The sequence below is a fragment of the Eptatretus burgeri genome, chromosome 11 (genome assembly GCF_056783735.1).
Source record: "Eptatretus burgeri isolate ZD-2024b chromosome 11, Ebu_testis_v1, whole genome shotgun sequence".
Taxonomy (NCBI): Eukaryota; Metazoa; Chordata; class Myxini; order Myxiniformes; family Myxinidae; genus Eptatretus; species Eptatretus burgeri.
In genome coordinates, this window is record NC_140971.1 from 74,090,815 (window position 1) to 74,114,206 (window position 23,392).

The 23,392-nt window shown below is 44.1% G+C and overlaps 1 protein-coding gene across 3 annotated transcripts in view; it reads left to right on the forward strand.

The window, feature by feature from the left end:
• The first annotated feature begins 2,005 nt into the window (after nucleotides 1-2,005).
• The window catches only part of SNTG2 (syntrophin gamma 2), a 322,790-nt gene continuing 301,403 nt past the window's right edge, over nucleotides 2,006-23,392 (forward strand). For 2 of the 3 annotated variants that reach the window (XM_085847013.1, XM_085847016.1), the window contains exon 1: nucleotides 2,082-2,215. The gene's annotated coding sequence lies outside the window, so the exon portion shown is untranslated. Of the gene's footprint in view, nucleotides 2,216-23,392 lie in introns of all 3 variants that reach the window. The other variant, XM_085847014.1, reaches the window with a different exon arrangement.

A 23,392-nucleotide genomic window follows, 5' to 3' on the forward strand; every position in this document is an offset into this window, starting at 1 on the left:
TTCCACTTTCCCTATTGTTAATAAATCCCCTGTTAAATGTATCAGCTCGTTTCTGTGTTTTCTTCATTGGTGTGTTGGGGAATTAAAGAAGGCCGTTGTTGACGTAGTGGTGTACATTTGGACCGACGGGACCTCGGTAACCATTTGCTCGGGTTACGCACGGGTTGAGCACGGAAACGACTCGTCCCGTTCGAGCTCCGTCGAGGGTGTGAATACTCGGTAGTTCGCCACGTGGGCTCTTTTGATTTTGATTTTTTGAAGATTGAAGGTATTTTGAAGTTTGGCAAATAACCCTGTACCACGTGGTTGATTTATTGACGATTCACGGTCCTGTAAGGGACCCATACCCTCAGAGTTGTCCGAGGGTGACGATCTAGATTTCGGATGTTCGGTGGAGCCGACCCTACTGCTTCACCTTGCGGTTGTGCTCGCAGCTGATACCTGGCCCGCAACAGTAGTTCCCTGCCTGCCCCCCATCTCGGTGTTATTTTTTCCCCTTCAAATTAGACCGATTCATGATTCTCAATGGTTTTCAGGGAAAAAAATATTGTGTTTGGGTTTCCCTTTAAGTACATAATTCAATTTAAATAAAATAAAGATTGTAAAAGTCATATAAATAAATAAATTCCGGGGTTTTCCCACCATTGGCGCAGCGTCTATTACATCACCCGATCTAACATGTCACATTAGTTAAATGTACCTGTTGTTTCTGTCCTTTGTAACATCCTTAAGCACAGTAAGTTTCCTGTTTAGAATGAGTTTCAATTTTGTTTGACTGCCAGACAAGCAGACAGAGTAAAAAATATCATCTCACTCCTCTGCACATGTGTGATCGGGATAAATTCAGAGACAAAGTACTGCTAAACGACAGGTTTGTTTTCCCATTCATGCTCAAAATAAAACATTCAATTTAAATGAAGTCAATCGTTCCTCGATCATAAACTGACACCTGTAGACCCACGGATGGACAGACAGACATGAACTAATTTTGCCGAACCCCACTTTTTGCTTCACGTGCGTGGGTTAACAAGAGCAGCATCAATGGTCTACTTTTGATCGCAGGTTTGTTTTGGTGGACACTTTTTTTTCATCATTTACGTTGTCCCTTTTGTTGTCGATAACTCAACAAGGTAACAAAAAATCTCCACCAACCACCTGCCTCCTCCTACCCCATACCGCCTCCTGTCGTCTTGTCGTCTCACAAAATAACACCCATCCAACGCACCATATTTGTGAAGAAGTGATTCCACGAGCTACAACCCACAATTCCTTGCGGTAAACATCACGCATGGGGCCAATTTTTAATTACATCTCCCCCCCCAACTGCCCCACAACTCTGACACGTACGTAATAAATAGATGGCCCGAAAATAACATCCTCCCCCGTCCTTCATCGCGATCTCTCTTTTTTTAACCCAAGACTCCAAGATGTATTCATTTGTTCCTTTATTGCTCCACTTACTTTCAATCCAAACGGGTTGGCGACCTTTCGGTGGCAGCAGCTGGTCCGGTGCCAGCAGGGGACGCTACCCCCTATGAGCAGAGAGACGATCCTTCAGAGAGAGAGAGAGAGAGTCGTATTAAGCTGGCCGTCTGCATTGCTTACATGAAACATTCCACCGTATAACTTTCGCACGATGAGACCTTCGGGCAGGAGAACCCTGGGCAAATTTCTGCAGGAACGGACATTTCGTACCTGCAGTTTTATTAATCAGACCACTTATTTTTGCTCTGTAAATGAAGTCATAGTAAAGTTATCGATTAGGGTGATTGACTACTGTAAGATTAGATGATTACGTAAAAAAAAAAACCGCGAAGCATGTGCACAATGTGCAGAAACGATGGGGGGAAGGTATGGTGGGTGTAGGTAGAAACGAGGATGTGGGAAGAGAGGAGAAGGAGAGAGAGAGGTAGGAGGAATGTAGATAGATAGGCGGGGTGGGGGGGGGGAGGGGCGTGTCGCCGGTCTGTACCAGATGCCGAGCACCGGTACCCGCAGAGCGCACGGGTTAGCGGATCGGTAGAGGAGAGGAACGCTCGGAGGAGGGACGCGCGCAGCACACGGGACCCGCTCACGCGCATTGCCCACGTCACTCTTCCCTGGTGAGGATCCTCCCACGTGGCACGACGTGTCGGTGCCATCCGCGCTTGTCCGCCTGACTTCACTTGTCTCTCACCCGGTGTTTTCATCTCCTCGTGTCCAGCACTGTCTGCTCGTGAGTCCACCCACACCTGTCTAGGTGTTTTTGTTCTCCATTCTTCTGATACTCTTTATGCTGTTGGTCTTGAAATGCCTCACCAACTGCATACCATGGTTCTTTTTTTTTCTGAATTGCACAATTTTTATAAAATCTATCACTGTTTGCTCCTGACTACCGTATGCAGCTTGAAGGACGTGTACTCGGATTTTAACATGCTACAGGCTTTGTGTGATCCATTGCTTTATAAACAGCATGGTCACCTGGGTCTCTCTCTCTCTCTCTCTCTCTCTCTCTCTCTCTCTCTCTCTCTCTCTCTCTCTCTCTCTCTCTCTCTCTCTCTCTCTCTCTCTCTCTCTCTCTCTCTCTCTCTCTCTCTCTCTCTCTCTCTCTCTCTCTCTTCGTTCTCTCTCTCTCTCTCTCTCTCTCTCTCTCTCTCTCTCTCTCTCTCTCTCTCTCTCTCTCTCTCTCTCTCTCTCCGTTTTTTAATTGTACGCGTGACGTTTTATATGAGGTTCACTCCACATCTATCTTCGGGTGCATTCAGCAAATCGAGGTACTTACTTATTGCATTAATAATATATAAACGGGATTACTCCGTTGGGTGTTGTCCGCCAACCGTTATCTCTACCTGACGACCGTCTACTTCCTGCCAAGCAGTGGTTGTGCGTCTAAGCTTTCATCTTTCCTTAATTTGCTGCTTATTTGCCTTATCTTCAATCCCTCCTCCATCCACTTGACCGGTATTTACATTGATCGAGTGAGAACTTTTCACGACCCACCCCTCCACTCCTCATCCTCCTGCTCCACCACACACATTGCTTCGGGCTTCATGTGATGTCTAATGCACCATTAGCAAAAACAACATCACAGTTCCAATCCTTGCCCGCAGTATGAAATTGTGAGAATAATAATTATACCAGAAATTATCACCCTCAAGTTCCAGAAAGAGCGCAATAACGCAGCGGTTTCATTGAATGGAAGATTTGTGGCGGCACCGTGTGGCATTAACCCTCGATCGACCCTCGTACGAAGTGGATGAAGTGGATGACCGGTGCCGTGAGCCAAACAGCATGGATTCGATGAATGCGATGCCAAGGTGCTTAAGACTGAGAGGGTGCTGCCAATCTATCAATGGGAAACTAGTCTTTATCAGCACTTGAGTCAGTCTATGTCGGCGGTGACACGTTGTTGAGAAAAATCGAATGTCCTTCTCCTATCTCCTACCCGGCTGTGCACGAGAAACATTGATGGAAGAAAGGATTTTATACAACTCGGAAAAAACATTTACTCAATCAACTTCTTCAGGATGTCCACTTATTCATGGGTGGTGGAATGACTCTTCCCCGGGTTCATAATTACTGGCGGTATGACCGAGCAACCAATTTCTCAATTGTCTTTCATCATGGCCAGGACTAGTTTGACACATCACTTGTCTGCTGCTCGTGTCCAGCTTTGGAAAGACCTGCAGTTGGTGGTGACGCGGTGGTGAAGAGGCGAGAATGCATCACCAAGGTTGTGGATTCAAAAATATATAAATGCCGCAATATAATTTATATCGAGCCGAACCTTCTAGAAACCTTGCTCATCCTGGAGGAATTGCTGTGACTATCAGATCATTGATAAAAATGCAACTTATTCAATGATGACCTTCAGCATACATGTGGGTCCGGTACTTCGCCCATGGTTTAATATAAAGTGCCCTCAGAGAGCAACTTAGAATGGTGTCACCTACATCCTCTAAACCAGTACTGTAAATAAAGATAAAAGACCATCCTGGGGGGAATAATTATTTGCTAGTGCCAGACTATACAATGCATGTTGGTGTGAGCAAAAGTGTGACACAAGTACAAATGTTCACAAGGTCACAGGAAAAAAAACACTTCTTATGCAATTACAGATATGAGTTGCACCTCGTAGAGTTAGCATCACCAAGTAGCAAACATAAACGTCATATGACTTATGCTTATAGCTTATTTTGTTAGCAAAATGGTGGAATTTTTTTATTTCTGCCCCCTGCGCCACCTCCACTCCCCCTCCCAACCTCGCACTCCCTCCCTTACCAATTATATTACCCTTAGGGCCGACAGGAAAGCACAGCGATCTCGTGTAGTCACTTTTGGGCTGTCTACTTTGGGTTCGACTTCCGATTCCTGAGCAACTATAAACTGTCTCCCGAGTGCTTCGTCGGCAGGGCTTTGCATCTGTGTAACTCGCCTCATCTATCTCGGCGTTAAGCTGGAGTCCTGTCTGTCAGCATTTGCTGGTTCATATTAAAGATCCCATTTTGTCTTTCGTAAGAAGAGACCATTGCTTACTGGCAGTCTGGCCAAATTCCACATGTCTGCCCTCACCTGCCATGGGGCTCATGCCAGTCACATTCTGATGATGGCCCCCGAGGCACTGTAAGTGTGCCAAAGGTCTGGAAACCATACTGGGACTGTATTACACCAACGACAGTTTTGCTATCTCTTCAATAGAGTTAATTAGTCCTGTGCCAGCAACACGCACGCACGCACGCACGCACACACGCACACATTCTCTCCAACAATTTTCCAACATCCTTTCTCTTTCTTGTTTCTCACCCCCAATTCCCTTACCTTCACTCTCCTGTAAATATTGAATATTGTTCTCTTTCCCCCTTTCCTGCACTAAATCCATAATCAGGCAACAGACGAAGGGTAAAAACACAAGACCACAGATGAGTATGAAGGTTGACATGAGACGTGAGTGAATGCCCTCCCACCTTGAATAAATGGAAGGAGCAGTATTATTGAATGTAAAAATATTGAGGCTCAAAGAAAACCTGAATGACAATGAAATAGGGTTCACATCAGGTGGAAGTTGGGGAGGGGGCGAGGGGTACGGGTCAAAAATACATGGTGCCATAATAATGCACAAGAACAGTATCAAAAGCAACATTTGTGAGAATTTTCTTCATTCAAAAGCCCAAAAAGGTCATCATAATTAGTTGACACTGGAATGAAGGTTACATTTAAAAGCACAAAGGTTGCATTTGCAAATGTTCCAATTAGACGACACTGTTGAAACAAACACGGAAGGTCAGCTTGTCATGTAATTTCATCACCTGCAAAGCGTGGAGAATCAGCATGGCTAATACAGTGGCTTGTGGCATCTAACTTTGTGCATATGGAATTCCACGGTATTTCGAGCCAATGCAATGTGGGCCGCATCACACTTAGCGGATTTAGGACCCGGGCGTGATGCCTGCCTTTTGTAAAGACATCTGCAGAAAACATATTTGCACAAGTGTGTGATGGTACAATCTATTTCATCAATGGCACAGGTGCCCTTCGCTCTTACATTGCTTTCAGCTCTATTATAGGACTCACAAAATATCTGTGATGTATTCAGAGGTACGATATCTAATGGAAGAAGAAAAATAATAACTGTGTAAAACAAATACTTTGAAACACCGGACAAAATGTATCCAAATTTTTCCATTACCATTGCTGTCCGTCGTTTTTTAAGAATGGAAGTCGGAGATGCCGATGCTTGGGTGTGATCTTTTGAATGAGTTTAACATGCAGCTGCTGTCTTATGAGAAGTGAGAGAGAAATCATAGCACTTAGAAAAAGGTACATGTTACCCTGTGAAAAAAAATATATCTAGAAAATGGAATCCATCTCAAAAAAAAGTCTTCATAGCAAGGTTTCCTTTTTATCTCAAGGGAAAAGAAATAATGTGGACATGATCACTTGGGGAAAATGGACTCCGAGGAATTAATGGAGATAGAAAAATGTACTTCCAAGAATATACTACATTTTGGGCCTTGTGAATTGTGGCGATAACTGTATCGATTAATAAGACATTGACAGGAATAACCCTTTGAGCCAATTTGAAAAATTCCTAAAAGATCCAGAAAAACCATATTCTTCTCGATGATGCTGATTTACAAGTAATAATATTTTGTCATCTCTTCGATTATAAATCGCCATGATTCAACTGTGTCGTGGAATTTATAAAAGGGACTCAAAGTAGCACTGCCATCATGGTAGGATCAGCGAGGAACATTAAATTTTGGAGCTTATTGTCCTTCAGAATCAATTTTGCAGGTAGTCGCTGGTGTTGGTGCTGATTCTGATGCATCATACTCTGTTACAGAGCATCGGTGCTGCCGAGACAGGTTCTTGGCAAAGATTATGCTGGGTGGTTTGCCATTGCCTTCCCAGAAGAAATTAGGGCAGAAATATGGAATTTGGTCATGGTGCTGGCGATAGCTCACCTATTCTTCACGAAGGACATCCACCAACTAATGCCGGCATATGAGACGCCCCGTTTAATGTCCATTTCAGGGATGGCACACACATTGATGAAACACCAGGAAGACAGTTTATAATCTGGGTCGGGATTCAAAGGCGAGACAGCTTAGAGGTGAGTGTACATACCTCTCAGCCATCCTACCAACCTGCTGCTGCAGATCATGTCTAAAATTTCCATTGTCTCTCAAATTAATCATGTCCGTTCATTTTGAATTATAAAAAATTAACAAAAACAAAAGAAAATTATTTCCCTAATTCATTGAATACCTGCCGAACGACCACACTTTTTCTTGAAGGCAGACCACAGAGCAGCCCATGTCCCATCAGCCAATGAGTGCCATGATGCACATAACGGCGGCACCAAGCTGTCAATCGAGGCTCTATGCACGCATGGGCATCACAGCCAATCATGTTCCTGCATGGAAAGCAGTCCCCCACCCTTCTTCGTGAGTCTCGAAGAGACACAAAATAATGGCCTGTCCTGGCCCATGTTGTTCTTTGCAATCCAATGACATCCACATTTACCTGGCATTGTTACAAAACATAACGCGTTACATTCTCTATCCACTAATTTATCCAACATTGTTACCCTGACAATGCAGCAACAGCAACTTACCCCTATCAACATACACTTAATACATGTGCAAAATGTTTTAAGAACTATGCGATTCCCATGAGGTTAAGGCCTTGTATACTGTTACAGATCCGGTCAGGTCATTTCGTCAGGTCAGGTTCGATCTGTGACCTGCTACAGGTACCATGTAAACCTGTACTAACCTGTTCCATGGTCGGGTTGTCGGCGACTAAACCGTCTCCCCCACCAGGTTTTCTGGTGAGGAGGGTGTTTGGATATGGACACCCAGCAGGATTAAAAACAAAACCTGTCAAAGGGCGGAGGAGCTCCTTGTGAGCCAACGGCCATCCATATCTAGTGCCCAACTGTGTCTGCGGACGTCCTCCTGCAGTTGGGTTACTTCTTATTAGGAGGTTGGTGGCAGGATTTGCACTCCGGCCACCGTAAAACGCTTCATTCCGCAAAACGCAAAAACGCAAAAAAATCTGAAAACCCACTCCGTGGGAGTACCTCCTGTGCAGCTTCCCTTCACAGGGCAGCTCACCGGATGATGGGATTGGGGCAAAGCCTTCGGGACCCCCAATCTTTGATAGGAGGGAAACCACGGGGTAACATCCCTGGGTCAGATTGCGGGAGAGTGTGTCGGAGTGGTGCTGAGGTGTCGTCCACCAGACGGCGGTCTCCTTGGGTTAACCTGAGGCGGTCCCTTCGGGTGGGTGCCTGGAATGTCCTATCCCTAAGAGAGGATGATCACCTGTCTCTGTTATCATCTGAGCTCAAGCGTTTGGACATCGGGATTGCAGCTCTCTCTGAGGTTCGGAGACCGGATTGCGGCGAGATAATGGTGGGTGGTTACACCTACTATTGGTCTGGTCGCTCTGATGGTTACCATACCCAAGGAGTTGCTGTAGCTGTGTCCAATAAGCTGACCCCAATGATAATTGAGGTAACACCGGTCAACGAGCGTATTATGAGATTAAGGATTCGTCACTCCTTAGGTGTCATTTCCCTGGTCTCTGTTTATGCTCCGACTGAGGCGAGTGATGTTACCGTGAAGGACACATTCTACGCCACGCTCGAGTCTGTGGTTGATCAGTGCCCCAGACGAGATACACTTCTAGTCTTGGGGGATTTCAATGCATCGACTGGAACTGATAGGGATGGTTATGAGGTGTGTGTTGGTCCCCATGGGTCAGGAACTATGAACCAGAATAGCACTAAGTTCCTTGACTTTGCAAGAAGTCATGGACTTAGGGTGGCTGGTTCATGGTTTCAGCGCCCGCAAGCTCATCGCTGGACTTGGTATTCCAACGCTGGCGGTGTGGCAAAGGAGATTGACCATGTCCTCATTGACTGTCGTTGGAGGATGATCCAGAACTGCAGGGTCTACCGGAGTGCTCAGTTCCTCAAAACTGACCACAGGCTTGTTGTAGCAACTCTAAAGCTGCACCTTAAATCCTGGAGAATGGTACCATCCCAGCCTAGGCTGGATGTTGCCAAGCTCAGGGATGAGAGAGTAGCTGAGGAGTTTGCGAACAGGCTGAGTGGACACTTGGGGGTCTGGGTGCTTTGGGGGGTCCTGAAGAGTTGTGGAACACCTTCAAGACCACCGTCCTTGATGTTGCCGGTGGATGCCTTGGAGTTCACCGCAGGGCAAAGAAGAATTTTGTCTCTCAAGGGACACTGGATACCATTGACCAGAGTCGCAGGGCCAGGCTGAATGGCAGAGCTGAGCTGTTCAGGGAGCTGAGGCGTAAAACTGTACGTGCACTGAGGGTGGACAAGGAGGCCTATGTGCGAGGAATCTGTGAGGGGGTAGAGCATCACCTGTGGACAGGTGATTCTCGTCCCGCTTACAGGGGAATTCGCGCATTACGTTCATCCAAGCCCATCCCTCGGAGCACTGCAGTTCGAGCAGAGAGTGGTAGGCTCTTGACAGAGGAGTCTGAAGTGAAGGCCCGCTGGGCCGGTTACTTCGAGCAGTTGTACCAGGCTGATCCCCCAGCTGTCGAGTTGGACGTCAAGGGTGTTACAATCCCTGTTGCTGACCCTCAAATCAACTGTGGTCCACCATCGCTTGTGGAAACGCGGGCTGCGGTGAACCAGTTGAAACGGGGCAAAGCTCCAGGGATCTGTGGCATCCATGCCGAACTTCTCAAGGCTGGTGGAAATGCTGCACTCGTGTTGTTGCATGCAGTTTTGTGCTCTGCCTGGAACACAGGCATCATCCCAACTGACTGGAAGAGGGGCCTTGTTGTCCCTCTCTGGAAAGGGAAGGGTGATCGCCAAGACTGCAACAACTACCGAGGGGTGACGCTGCTCTCAGTGCCGGGCAAGGTCTTTGCTCGGATAATTCTTGATAGGGTTCGCCACCATCTGCTTGAGCACCAGCGTCCAGAGCAGTCAGGCTTTACACCAAAGAGGTCAACGATTGACCGTATCCTTGCACTTCGTGTCCTCACCGAATGCAGACGAGAGTTTCGGCAGGGGCTGTTTGCAGCCTATGTTGATCTCTGTAAAGCGTTCGATTCAGTGAATCGGGATGTCCTCTGGAGGATTCTTGGTCTTCGTGGGGTGCCACCAAAACTGATCGATCTGATGTCTGAACTCTACTCTGGTACTGAGAGTGCTGTGAAGTGTGGTGGTACCGCCTCTGACTTATTTCCAGTTTTTACTGGAGTTCGTCAGGGATGTGTACTTGCCCCCACACTTTTCAGCACTTGTATGGACTGGATTTTTGGGAGGATGTCGGAGAGATCAAGTTGCGGTGCATCGTTTGGCAATGTCAAGATCTCGGACCTTGATTTTGCAGATGATGCAGTCATCTTTGCGGAGACTTTAGACATCCTCTTGGGGGCCCTCGAGGTGCTGAATGAGGAGTCGGAGCCATTGGGATTACGGATTTCTTGGGTCAAAACAAAGATCCAGGCTTTCGGTGACATCTTGGATGCTGCTGTCCTGTCTGTGTCTGTTTGTGGTGAGGATGTTGAGGTCGTGGATAGATTCACTTACCTTGGCAGTGATATTCATGTCTCCGCAGGTTGTGAGCCGGAGGTCAATAGACGTCTGGGTCGGGCCTGGGGAGTCATGGATTCACTGGATCATGGGGTGTGGCGCTGCCGGTACCTGTGCGGGAGGACGAAAGTCCGAGTCTTCAGGTCCTTGGTACTTCCAGTCTTGCTCTATGGGTGCGAGACTTGGACTTTAACCAAGGATCTGAGACGGAGACTTAATTCCTTTGGTACCAGGTCTCTTCGGAGAATCCTTGGCTATCGCTGGTCGGATTTTGTGTCCAACGAGCGGTTGCTGAGAGAGACTCAGATGAGATTTGTTACCTGCATAGTCCGTGAGCGTCAGCTGCGGCTGTATGGACATGTGGCTCGTTTTCCTGACGCTGATCCTGCTCACCAGATTCTCTCAGCGAGGGAGTCTCATGAGTGGAGGAGGCCAGTGGGCCGACCACGTGCCTCATGGTTGCAGCAGGTTGACCATCATCTCAAGGAGATGGGGATGGGCCTGGCATCTGCCTGGGGGATGGCCAGACGGAGGCCCCTGGAGTACCGGCGGAAAGTGGACGCAGCGACGCGCTGTTCTGGCACATGCTCCCATACCTGACCTGACCTGACAGATCCGGTGTTCGAGGCTCGCCACAAGAGGAAGCGCTCGGGTCCCTCCTGAATGACCGGTCCTGAGGCCGCTGGGCACAGATAACTCTGCGCACCGGCAGGTTGCTAGGCAACCATGAACGCTGATTTGTGCGGCCAATCTGGGTGGGGTTACACTATTTTGCGTGATACCTTACCTGTGGACAGCCGGTAAATTAGGGCACGTGCCCTCAGCACTCACTCAGATTACTGCCGAGCGTTACTGTGAGTGTGCGCTGGCTGACAAAGCAAATTATTGGGGTGGAACGTCCCATCTAACCTTACTTGTGCATGGCATCGGACCAATGAAGGAAAATACAACTGAGTAGGATTGGAAATAGCAACAAACAAATATTTATTACAAACACACAAACAAACAATCATTTAAAAGCAAATATTTATAAGCAAGAATGCAAAAAGGCACATAAGAGCAGATTTAACCACAACACATGTTCTTCTTCAATCTGACTTAAACAAAAGACTTGGCTTCATTCACTCAGGGGCAAAGAATAAAACAAGAAGGACTTGCAAATAAAATAAAAGTAACGTATGGAGAAAAGAAAAGCAGTCTTTCCTTCTCTCCCTCACCTCATACAGCACGAATATACAAGAGAATGTGGAGAAAAGTGTATGGGGGAAGATGGGCAGTGGCGATGTGACATGATGGGGACACACAGCTGTGTCCTGAGATGCCCAGACGCAGTAGGCGAGTCCTCTCCGGCGTCACAGATATGCCAGCTAGATGTGACTCGCCCTCCTCCGTCTCAGCTTCTTCCTTCTCAGGCCCCTGTCAATGAGGTACCGTGTTCACCTTCGTCGTCCTACGTGGCTGACAGAATCGAGAGGGTAGGATGATGCTTGTGGAAGGAGTGTTTTTTTTCCACAGAAGCTCGACACCAACCGCTCGTGAAACCTTTCTTTCTTTACCGTCATACGTTTTTTTTCCCCTCTCCTCACGAGCCTTCTCCGTCTTCTGCGTCTCTCTTTTCCTTTCTCTCGTGAGCTTTTACCCTTCCTTTTGTGAGCTCCTTTCTTTTTCTCACTCGAGCCTGAGCCTTCCCCATCTGCCACTCCCTTTTCTTCTTCTTTACATCACTTTTTTCCTCTCTCTCTCTCTCTCTCTCTCTCTCTCTCTCTCTCTCTCTCTCTCTCTCTCTCTCTCTCTCTCTCTCTCTCTCTCTCTCTCTCTCTCTCTCTCTCTCTCTCTCATTGATCCGCAGTCGATGGGGGCAGGTCCAGGACGTCGCTTGTGGAAAATGCCACTTCATTCTGAGAGAGCTTTCAACACAGCCCCCACCCCTCCCTTCACATGTCCAAGGCTGTGACAGAAGCCCCCAGCCCCTTCCTGCACACACAAAATGTTCACTTGTACAGTTCTGCACTGTTCCATGCCTGTGAGAAGCGCCACACCTCACAGGCCATGAACACCACACATCATCCGTTGTGCCATGAACAGTCAGGTAAGAATGGAGCAAAAACGGAGAGGGATTCCGCTGGACCGAGGGATGATCGAACGTCCGCGGGGTTGAAGGTAAGACTGATGGGGTAAAGGAGGGATTGTCGAAAGGAGCAGAGGAGGGGGAGGTAATTGGTGGATTGAGGAAGGAGGGGGGAGGGGGATGGACTGATGGCATGAAGGAGAAATGATTGAAAGTAACAGGAACTGAACAGAACGATGGACAAAGGACCAAGAACTATCGAAACAAAGACTAGTGAAACAACTGATCCTCAGGTCACCTATGTGTCCATGTATGCTCTCCCCTGGGTTAAGTTTTCCAAAACCAAAACAATCGTAACGTCCAAGGGGTAGGGTGTGATTCCCATGAGGTTATGGCCTTATATACTACGAGCAGAGTACCCACCCTACGGGCGATCTCATTCCAAGCATGCAACATGTTCTTCTGATGCATATCTTTATTTGGGCGCTGTATAGGCAATTGACAGCTAAGTATAGGCCAAAAAAAACAAAAAAATACCCCAGGTTATGTGCATGAAGCAAAAACATATCTGGAAAACGTGGGGACAGGAATACTGTACTGTAAATGCTGGATACTTGTAATACCCTCCATCACCTGGGGGTGGCGGTACACACTACACATTTGCATAGAGAATGTGCATCCTCCACTCTCACCCACCCCCCCCCCCAGACTACTGGCAAAGATAGAACCACCCCTATACATTAATTGGGGCCATGCTGATCCTATGTACCAAGTCTGGATGTAATTGGCTCAGAACTGTAGGAGGAGTAGTGCGACAAACAAACAGACATACACAAACAAACACCATTCCACGAATTATAGTCAGGATAACGTCCAAGGTGTAGGGTGTGTAACTACCAGCCCCTACCCCTTGGATGCAACAATAGTTTCTGCAAATGTGATGTATGCAATTGATGTGAAGAACCTTACAAATTGTTTCCTGGCCAGTTGTGTTTAAAAGTTTACAGAACATGTAAGCTGTCTTCACTTTACCTCATTAACCATCTGTCACACCACCAGAACAAGTAAGCTCTCCTTGAAGCCAGTGATTATTTACACCACCATTGCCCTCCCTCCCTCCCCGAACCTTTCCTGCCTTCTTAAACAAAAAAGTGATTGTCAGCAAAGCCTTTGACAAGTTGGACAGGTAGAGAGTGTAAGATAAAGCCATCCGACATTGGAGGAATGCTTGAAGGATGAGTCTCCCATAGGATGCAGGGAAAGGTTAGACCTGGGCATTTCAACCTGAGGATTTTGAACAATTTGAGTGGCTGTTGATTTTTATTTTATTTTATATTTTTGGAAAAAAATACAGCTTTTTTGTTTCCATTTTAATGCGCCAATAATCTGAGAGAGAGAGAGAGAGAGAGAGAGAGAGAGAGAGAGAGAGAGAGAGAGAGAGAGAGAGAGAGAGAGAGAGAGAGAGAGAGAGAGAGAGAGAGAGAGAGAGAGAGAGAGAGAGAGAGAGAGAGAGAGAGAGAGAGAGAGAGAGAGAGAGAGAGAGAGAGAGAGAGAGAGAGAGAGAGAGAGAGAGAGAGAGAGAGAGAGAGAGAGAGAGAGAGAGAGAGAGAGAGAGAGAGAGAGAGAGAGAGAGAGAGAGAGAGAGAGAGAGAGAGAGAGAGAGAGAGAGAGAGAGAGAGAGAGAGAGAGAGAGAGAGAGAGAGAGAGAGAGAGAGAGAGAGAGAGAGAGAGAGAGAGAGAGAGAGAGAGAGAGAGAGAGAGAGAGAGAGAGAGAGAGAGATACTATTCAAGTCCTTCTTCCCCAGAATCCTATTCCAATCATGATGAGCATCTTTGAAATTGAAGTATGATTTAGAGATGAGTGAATGACTTTCATCTCAAGTTAACTTTATCTCTTTGAGTTCCAATAAACTCTCTCTAATAAAACCCTGATCTTTGTAAAACTGATACTTTGTGTAACCAACGCGATAAGAAATAGCTGTATTCCAAAGAACCTCACCAAAAAGAGGCAAAAATGGTCTTTATTTATGGTTATGTAATTTCTATAAAACTTGCAAGCTCATCACATCAAGTTTTCATCGTGAAGGAGAGACTGATATGACTGCATGTTGTTTGGCTGTAACATTGAACATACATTGGACAAAAATTTTTGCATACTATAAAACATCAAATAGAGTTAAGTTGCAACAATTATGCAGATAAGAACTTCAATCCCATGGTATTATTTTTCAATAAAAGATATTTGAACCTGTTACATGCCCTTACACTGTAAACCCTGCTAATCCGATACAAAATACCATTCACCTTGATAGGAGATTATGTGCTACTCAAGGAGTATGCTGCAGGTTTGTCATTGGCCTCTCTCTCAAGGAATATGCTGGAGGGAATGCATCAGCTCACTCTTTTTCAGAGGTACCGTGAGTATCTTCCAATATGCCAATTAAAATAGATTACGTAATTTCAATTAAGAATGATCAAGATATCAACTTAATTTGGTAAAATGAAATGCGAAGTTATGGTTGCCCTTTGTAGCCGAACATGGCCATTCAGTTGCTGCGTGTGAGTACACCTGGGTACATGAACTTGATTGTCGTGTAGGTGCTGCTTCTGCACAGCAACTACACTCTGGAATAGAGAACAATGTAATCTGGTGTCAAGGAATGTCCAAGTATACCAGACACTTGCGAGCCACAGTTTAGGCAGGACTTTGTTATTTAACTAGGTGCTGGCCTACTCTTTTTGTTAAAGATAGAATGGGATCTTTAACATCCAGATGGACACCCATTTTAAGACCCATCCGAGCGACGGAGCACCTTGTGATACAATACCCTGCATGCAAAGCCCCAACCTGACAGTTTTAGTCATGTCGGGAATCAAACTCAGACTAGACGGCTCAAAGATACATACGGCAACGCTGCACTATACTGTCAGACTAAAACTGAAATGTAGACATTCGGTAAAGTTGTTGCATTAAAAAAAAACTGTTAGCAGCTTAAAGTGCATTTAATTTTTTTTTTTAATCTCCATGATTACTTTTAGAAATGGTTTCCAATTACGTCTGTAATTTGGCCAGGCGCATCCAAGGCCAACTCCACACATGGATTACCAACGTCCTCCACTCTCGTAGTCAACATGTGGCTCTCAACAGAATACTTTCATCCCCTCTCCCTGTTATGGTTGGAGTGCTCCAAGGGAGTGTTCTAGTCCCAGTCCTATTCCTGATTTTCATAAATGATTGCTTTGCCACTGGAAAATCCCCTTTATCTATTTGCTGATGACTCCACCCTCTGATGTATCATCCCTCATCCTTCTTATCGGCAGGCAGCAGCCTTTTTCCTCTCTTCAGACCTTGATAAAAATCCCAAGGTCGTCAAACCCTTGGAATACTGCATGTCTTTCAACCCAGACAAATCTCACACTCTCACGATCTCTCTTCGAAAGGACAGTGTGGCAAATCTTCCCATCTACCTTTTTACAGCCCTCTTGAAAAGTTCAGTCATTCAAACTCCTGTGTCTCACTATCAGCCGTGATCTTTCTTGGGCAAGCCACATTTCAAAGTTGGCTTCCACAGTTAGCCGCTGAACGGGCATTTTCCATCGTACAAAGTTTTTCCTTGGCACACCTGAACACCTATCCACCTAAAAGGCCATCATCCACAGCTTGATGGAGTATTGCTCCCCGCCCCCCGCCCCCCCCCCCCGGGCTGATACCTTGCTCAGCTTAATGCTGTGGAAACCAAGGCTTTCAAGTTCACTGGAATGTCCAGCAGTGAAGCTGAGTCTGTTGGCCTGCCACTTTCTCATCGCAAACAGGTCATTTTCTTCTCCCGCCTAGTTTTCTTCTTCTCCGTCTTCTACCGCCTCCTTTCTGGTCTCACACCTTCCGCTCTTTCCATGCTTCCTCCCACCTCCGCCCCCCCCTCCCCCAGGTTTTTGTGGGATGCACATGATCCACCATTAACTCCCTTCTGGTGAAACTCTCAAAATTCAGAATCACTGCTCACCTCCACTTTATTTGTTCCTCTTTTTTCGCCACCTTTGGAACAAACTTCCACATTCTCTTTAATCTCATTCTTCCCTCCAAATCTTTAAGACAGCCATTCACCACTATCTCAGATCGTTCCCAGTCCAAAACCATGATCTTTTCTACCCTCGTTTATCCCTGCCCAATACTAAGCCCAACTTGTTTCGAACTTCCAGTTTTTCCTTCCTAATAGTTTACTTCTGTATCCATCTTGTTCACTCCATGTGTCCTACCCTACTCCTTATTCCTCCCCACATCCATTATTTGTTTTTCTGTTTTGTCCTTAAACCTGCTGTTGATGACCCCCCTCTCTCTCTCTCTCTCTCTCTCTCTCTCTCTCTCTCTCTCTCTCTCTCTCTCTCTCTCTCTCTCTCTCTCTCTCTCTACTGTTTCTTTTGTTCTGTTACATCCTGATCTGTTCAGTGTTCTAGCTCTTCCATGAGCCTTGACTCTGTCTACCAAAAATAAAATAAAAAACACTCGATAAACCAACAAATAAAGACGTCAACAATTCCAACATTAAACTTTAAATAAGCCGACATCACAAAATATTTATTTCTGTAATCAAGACTAGTAAAGATAAAAAAAAATAAAATTAGTGAGCATCAAAACAGACCACAGTTTCAAGAATAAAGTATTTGTGGACTTCCACTTTGGAATGTTCGCCAATAGTTTTGCAGTAACTATTCTTACGTGATTCTCAATTGAAGTGATTTTTACGTTTTTACTTTCGAGATATATGGTGTATTTAAAAAAAAGGTTCTCAATGGGAGGAAATTCTCAGATGTGTGCTGGTGGTAAACAATCTCTTTTGAGATTAATATGTTGTTGATATATCAGGGCATTCAAATGTTCTCATAGTGAGATGGTCACCATAATCCAAGACACATACAGGTTAAAAAGAAAAAAAATCTTTACACACACACACACACACACACACACACACACACACACACACACACACACACACACACACACACACACACACACACACACACACACACACACACACACACACACACACACACACATACACACAGTACCAGTCAAAAGTTGGGACACACCAACTCATTCAAGGGTTTTTTTCTTTATTTTTACTATTTTCTGCATTGTAGAATAATAGTAACGACATCAAAACTATGAGATAACACATGTGGAATTATGTAGTAACCAAAAAAGTGTTCAACAAATCAAAAAATATTTTATATTTTAGATTCTTCAAAGTAGCCACCCTTTGCCTTGATGACAGCTTTGCACACTCTTGGCATTCTCTCAACCAGCTTCATGAGATCGTCACCTGGAATGCTTTCATCCCCTCTCCCTGTTAAGGCTGGAGTGCTCTGAGGGAGTGTTCTTGTCCCAGTCCTATTCCTGATTTTCATAAATGATCGCTCTGCAACTGGAAAATCCCCTTTATCGATTTGCTGATGACTCCACCCTCTGATGTGTCATCCCTCATCCTTCATATAGGCAGGCAGCAGCCTTTTTCCTCTCTTCAGATCTTCATAAAAAATCCCTAGGTCGTTAAAAATATTATATATATATATATATATATATATATATATATATATATATATATATATATATGTATATATATATATATATGTATGTATATATATATATATATGTATATATATATATATATATATATATATATATATATATATATAATTTCTGGCAGGATGGCCAAGCGTTTGGTATGAGTATACTAAGAGTATGTCCACTCACCACTCAGCTGTGTAGCCTGGGATCGCATCTTGACCAAGCTGTAAATTGTGACCCTGGTGTTTTGCAGGCAGGATGAGGCATCAATATGCACGGGTCATTACAAACGAATGCTTATATGTTTGAACTTTATTTTGTCATTAAATAAGATACCTAATAATATAATTCATAACTTCAACAAACAAAATGGCATTGCTTTTCTCAAGTCCAGGATCATGGACGACCAGTTTGCCTTTCATCATGGTCGCTCAATGTTGAACATTCAGCTTCAACTGTCATATAAATTAATGACGGCCTTGAATCTCAATCGAGGGGCGATGCCAATCACTCCAGAGATATTTTATAATTTCACTGTACTGGGGCACCAGGCCCTGCCTTGGCCGTACACAAGAAATCCAATTACCACAATACCAGCAAGGCATTTTGCAGTATGGAACACATTTACTGTAGGAATACAGTACTACTGTACATGCCATATGCCCAGAACCATCTCTACCTTGAATGGACAGAATGAACTGTAACTTCTTCCCTGGGAACCACAGAGCTGTGACATGAACACTATTAAACATGTGTGGAAGTCTATGTATCAAAAGCTGCAGAAAATCCGATCTCTGCCAAGTGATGCAATCTGCTGGAGTCACCTAAGGAAGTGTAGAACTAAATGACCTGCTCTGAAGCATAACAATGCTCTGGAGCACACTATGATGTTTTGTGCCAAACATGGCATTCCAGTTCCCATCCTCCCACCTGACTCACCACATATTGCACCATTAAGTAGTTATTTTCATATTCCCAAAACTTAGAAGTGCAATGAAAGTGAAATGTCCTATGAAAATAATTATATTTAAATTGTTGCTATATATCGACGTGACAGGGATATTACATGATTGCTTGATGTTTATTAGATTGCAACATAAAATCCTTGCATATACCCACAGTGATATCATTACAGGAACTTTATGAGCACACATGATCTGTTTGTATGCTTTTATAGACTTATGTAAACTTGTTGACGATTCTCGACTATGCTGAACAATTCCTCGATCGCCCGAGAGATTTTCAAGATTTATTGTTGCTGCATGATAATGTGCTGATGTCCAAAAATATGAGAAACTGGTCAGCAACCTGAACATGACCATAAAAGCAAAGAGTTCTCAACACAATATCTTGCCTCGCCAGAAAGACTGCTTTGGAAAAAAAATCATCCTTTTACTCTGGGATCAATCTCTGATCATCAAATGCAGTTTTTTGAGGTCAACGAACAGTCAGACGGAGCTTCATTTGTATATATCATGTCCAGGATGACCTCCAAAACAACAAGGCCAAGTCCTTTCTTGGAGCTTCTCAATTTTTCAGGGTTTAAGGAAGGGAGGTATTTTTCGACAAAGCACTTAATTATTTGCAGTGCAATGTATCACCGCTCTTAACTGTGGATCAAACGTCTTCCATGTGATTGTAAACTATTGGATGTGCAGTGGAATGTATAACTCTGGGCATCACCTGTGTCTTCTAACAAGAGTTTGAACCACAAGAAATTGTTGCTCACACATCATAGAGAGTTTGGTAGCCTTTGGTGTTCTGCTATCGTTGTCGGGTTTCCTTGCGTCGGCTGTCTTTCATCGATGCTTTCTCAGCTCATTGGAGTCACACACATTCATAGTCCAACTCATTCTTTGTTTGCTTAAAAGTCCAAGTTGTTTTCTTACCCATACTCTTTTATTCTTGTCTTTCCATGTATGGAAACAACCCCTTCACTTCCAAAAATCTCCTTTGATTTTTGCTGAGATGTGAAATGAATCTCATGAGAATCTCATCCAAACTCATAAAGAATGTTTTGAAAGGCCTATATTTTTCTTTCCTTCAAAGGAAAGTTTTCACCTCAAAAGTCAGCTCACCACCATATCATGTTTGAACTCTCATTGGAATTACAACTCGGTTGACTTCAGTTGTCATTTTATGACCTTCTGGTTGTTTTCTTTTCCTTCCACTCTTCCCATTATTTTTGTTTACCTTTTCCTGAAGCTTCCATTGCCCAAAAATGTAAAAAAAAAATACACGCGTAACCTTTTAAGATGATGTTGCTCAGTAGTCTTGTATTTTCAATCTCACCCTAAAGTAGAGTAATGTTACTAAAAACCTGTCATAATAAAATTTTACAAATCTGATCGCCTTAATATTAAATACAAAAGCTACATTAAAATGTTACTTTTGCTCAAAAGGACATGTTGCATCTATTTAAGAATGCTAGTAAATACCTGTTCCCTCTGAGAATGTGACTCAGTGAAGAAAGAAGCTGAGTTTGGCAACAAAGTAATTTTTTCTGAGATTCAAGTATGTTTTTCTTGAAGAAAATATATACTTTTTACCCTTCAGCCTGAATTGGGCTGAAAAAGGGGTATTGTCGTCACAGGCGTTGTCCGGGCGTCCGTCCGGGCGTCTGTCAACTTTTGGTTTCCGTCGATTTCGAGGTGAACGCCTTGTCCGATTAAATCCATTTTTGCTGGGTGTGTTGGGGTTGAGAAGAGGAAGGTTCCTTTCGAAAATGGGCACGCTGCGATTTTCAGTGTGGCCTCCATGGCAGCCATCTTGAAATTGGTTTCCGTCGATTTCGAGGAGAACACTTTGTCTGATTAAATCCATTTTGCTGGGTGTGTTGGGGTTGAGTTGAGGAAGGTTCCTTTCGAAAATGGGCATGCTGCGATTTTCAATATGGCCACCATCTTGAAATTGGTTTGCGTCAAGGGGCTGAGGGGTTACGCCTGCTTTGCGGTGCTATTTTTCAATTTGTAATTGATATGTTTCCCTACTTTGAATTAAACTGAAGTTGATACGTAGAATCATATTTAACGAGGAGAAAAAGACAAAAAAACGTCACAGCCCCATGGTCTTTAGTAATTTCGCTGTATGGAGTTAAAGGGCTTGCCCATACTTACAAGATTTATGTGTATGCACAACCGACTTGAGTGGTCATGTGACATACAAGAACATTTGTGACATGTAACATTTCCCAAGTTTGAACAAAATCGGACCATGCATGTCCAAGAAATAGTTGGGGACACTTTCGTTACAAAATGGCCCCAGTCAGCCATCTTGGATCTTATCTTTAAAAGCAATGATGTACATATATAAGCCATCATTCATTATTTGTGTGCCAAGTTTGAACAAGATCGCTAAATGCATGCCCGAGAAATGTTTAAGGACGTGTTCAACACCAGGGTTTTTTAACAACTAAAATGGCCGTCAGTCTTCCAATTGGCCATCTTTCATCAGATCGCAAAATAAACGGAGATGTACATGTATGCCATCATGTACATGGATTTTGCCAAGCTTGAACAAAATTGGACCATGCATGTCAGATAAATGAGTGGGGATGCTTTTAAGTAACAAAATGGCCACCAGTCGGCCATCTTGGAAAAAAAAACATGACGTGCCTATGTAAGCCATCGCTTGTTATCCGTGTGCCTAGTTTGATCAACATCAGTAAATGCATCACCGAGAAATGGTTGAGGACGTGTTCAACATCGGGTTTTATGTTTTACCACTAAAATGGCCACCAGTCGGCCATCTTAGATCGTATCATGAAACAAAATGATGTGCTTATGTATATCATGATGTGTTGTCTTTGTGCCAAGTACGAATAAAATCAGCCCATACATGTTTGAGGTCTGAGATATGGTTGCGGACGCATGCACGCATGCACGGACACGAAAATTGAGACCAAATTCATAAGCCCCCATTTTGGACTAAGTTCAATGGGGGCTAATAGTGTGTGCGTGTGTGTGTGTGTGTGTGTGTGTGTAACAATCCTTCCCACCAATTGGTTGGACAGCTGCCGTGACTCCTCACAATTGTAACTTTGATGCGTGTTTAAGATGCTTCACGAAGAACATATTTAATTGACGATCATTTATGAACACAAATTTATTACCACAATTCGGCGACTCACAATCACTTTTTAAAAAAATTACACAGAAAGACAAATGACCAACCATAATAAGCTGTGACCTATCGGAGATGCATTTCTCATTTCGATAGCGCTTTCTGTGAATGGACTTGATGGCGTGAAGAGCTAAATATTCCATTATTTCAAAGAGGTAATGAATAAATGTAATGATGAGATAACAATTTGCCCTTTTGTTTTGAAGAACGGGAATAAAGGGAGAGCAGCGTGTTATGTATGGTTGAGGTCTTTGGGTGGTGAGGTCGTTTGAAGACGTATTGCAATCTTACAGCTACCATTTTGGTGCTCACTGCGACGTGAAGGCGAAGACCCTCGGAACTGTCATATTCACAATTGCTATGCACTCTCGAGCCGTATTTCCTTCATTGTAAAACTACCAAAGCGACGGTTAAAAGTATTTTGATCTGATCCGTGTCACAGTCTCCGTCGGCCTCAGCGATCAGCACAATGATGAGGACACACGGAGAGAATCAAACGCCAAAGCAGGTTATTCCATCAAAGCAGGTCTCACTCGACCGTACACGATACTACAGAGACAGCAGTCTGTTAACTTATGCACCACTCAAATAGCTATGTTGCATTCTCTTAAGCAGAGATTAAACCCATGTCGTTTGAAATTTGACCGAAGTCATTATTTACTTTCTACAATGTGCATATATCTATATCTATATATATATATATATATATATATATATATATATATATATATATATATATATATATATATATATATATATATGCATCAGGAAGAAGTTGATTGGTTTCGGGTCCAACATGTCCAACATGTCCTTTCCGCATAGCTTGTGCGATTGTGGGATGGACAGGTGACTGTGATGGATGGGAATGGGGTTTGAAGGTTTGAAGTGGAGAGATTTTTGGCATTCTCTCAAGCAGGACTAAAACCCATGTCATAAAAGGTCTTTGTCCGAGGTCATTCTTTAATTTTAACAGTGTGCATATATGCAGCAGGAAGATCATTTGGTTTCGTATCCTTTATTGTGACATATTTTTTGCACATCTTGCGGGTTTGTGAGTTGCAGAGGCGACCATGATGGGCCATGACATGCTCATGGTCACATATTTTTTTCCGCATGTCATTTCCATTGTGCTTTCCCAAAAGTCGCTCATGGCAAAAAGAGTTCAAATATTCCACTGAATAAATATGTAATGACGATATAACAATTTGCCCTTTCGCTTTGAAGAACAGAAATAAAGGGGAAGTGGGGGGCAGTAAACAATTTCAATCATAACTCTGTGTGGCGCATTACCGAGTGTTTCAAAATGGTGCAAAAACTGTTTTGAGCCTGTGACTTCTGTGATTGTGTGTGTGTGTGTGTGTGTGTGTGTGTGTGTGTATGTGTATGTGTGCACCTGTGTGTGTGTGAAATGCACTGGGGCATTTCATGAGAATTGCCAGATCGTGATGTTGATGGAATATCATGAAATTCTCACAGCTTTTATTCTTGTCGGACCACAAATTTACCGCCATTTTTTATTTTCAGTGGAATCACCTGTAACTTGAGCATACAGGGTGACACGTGGTCA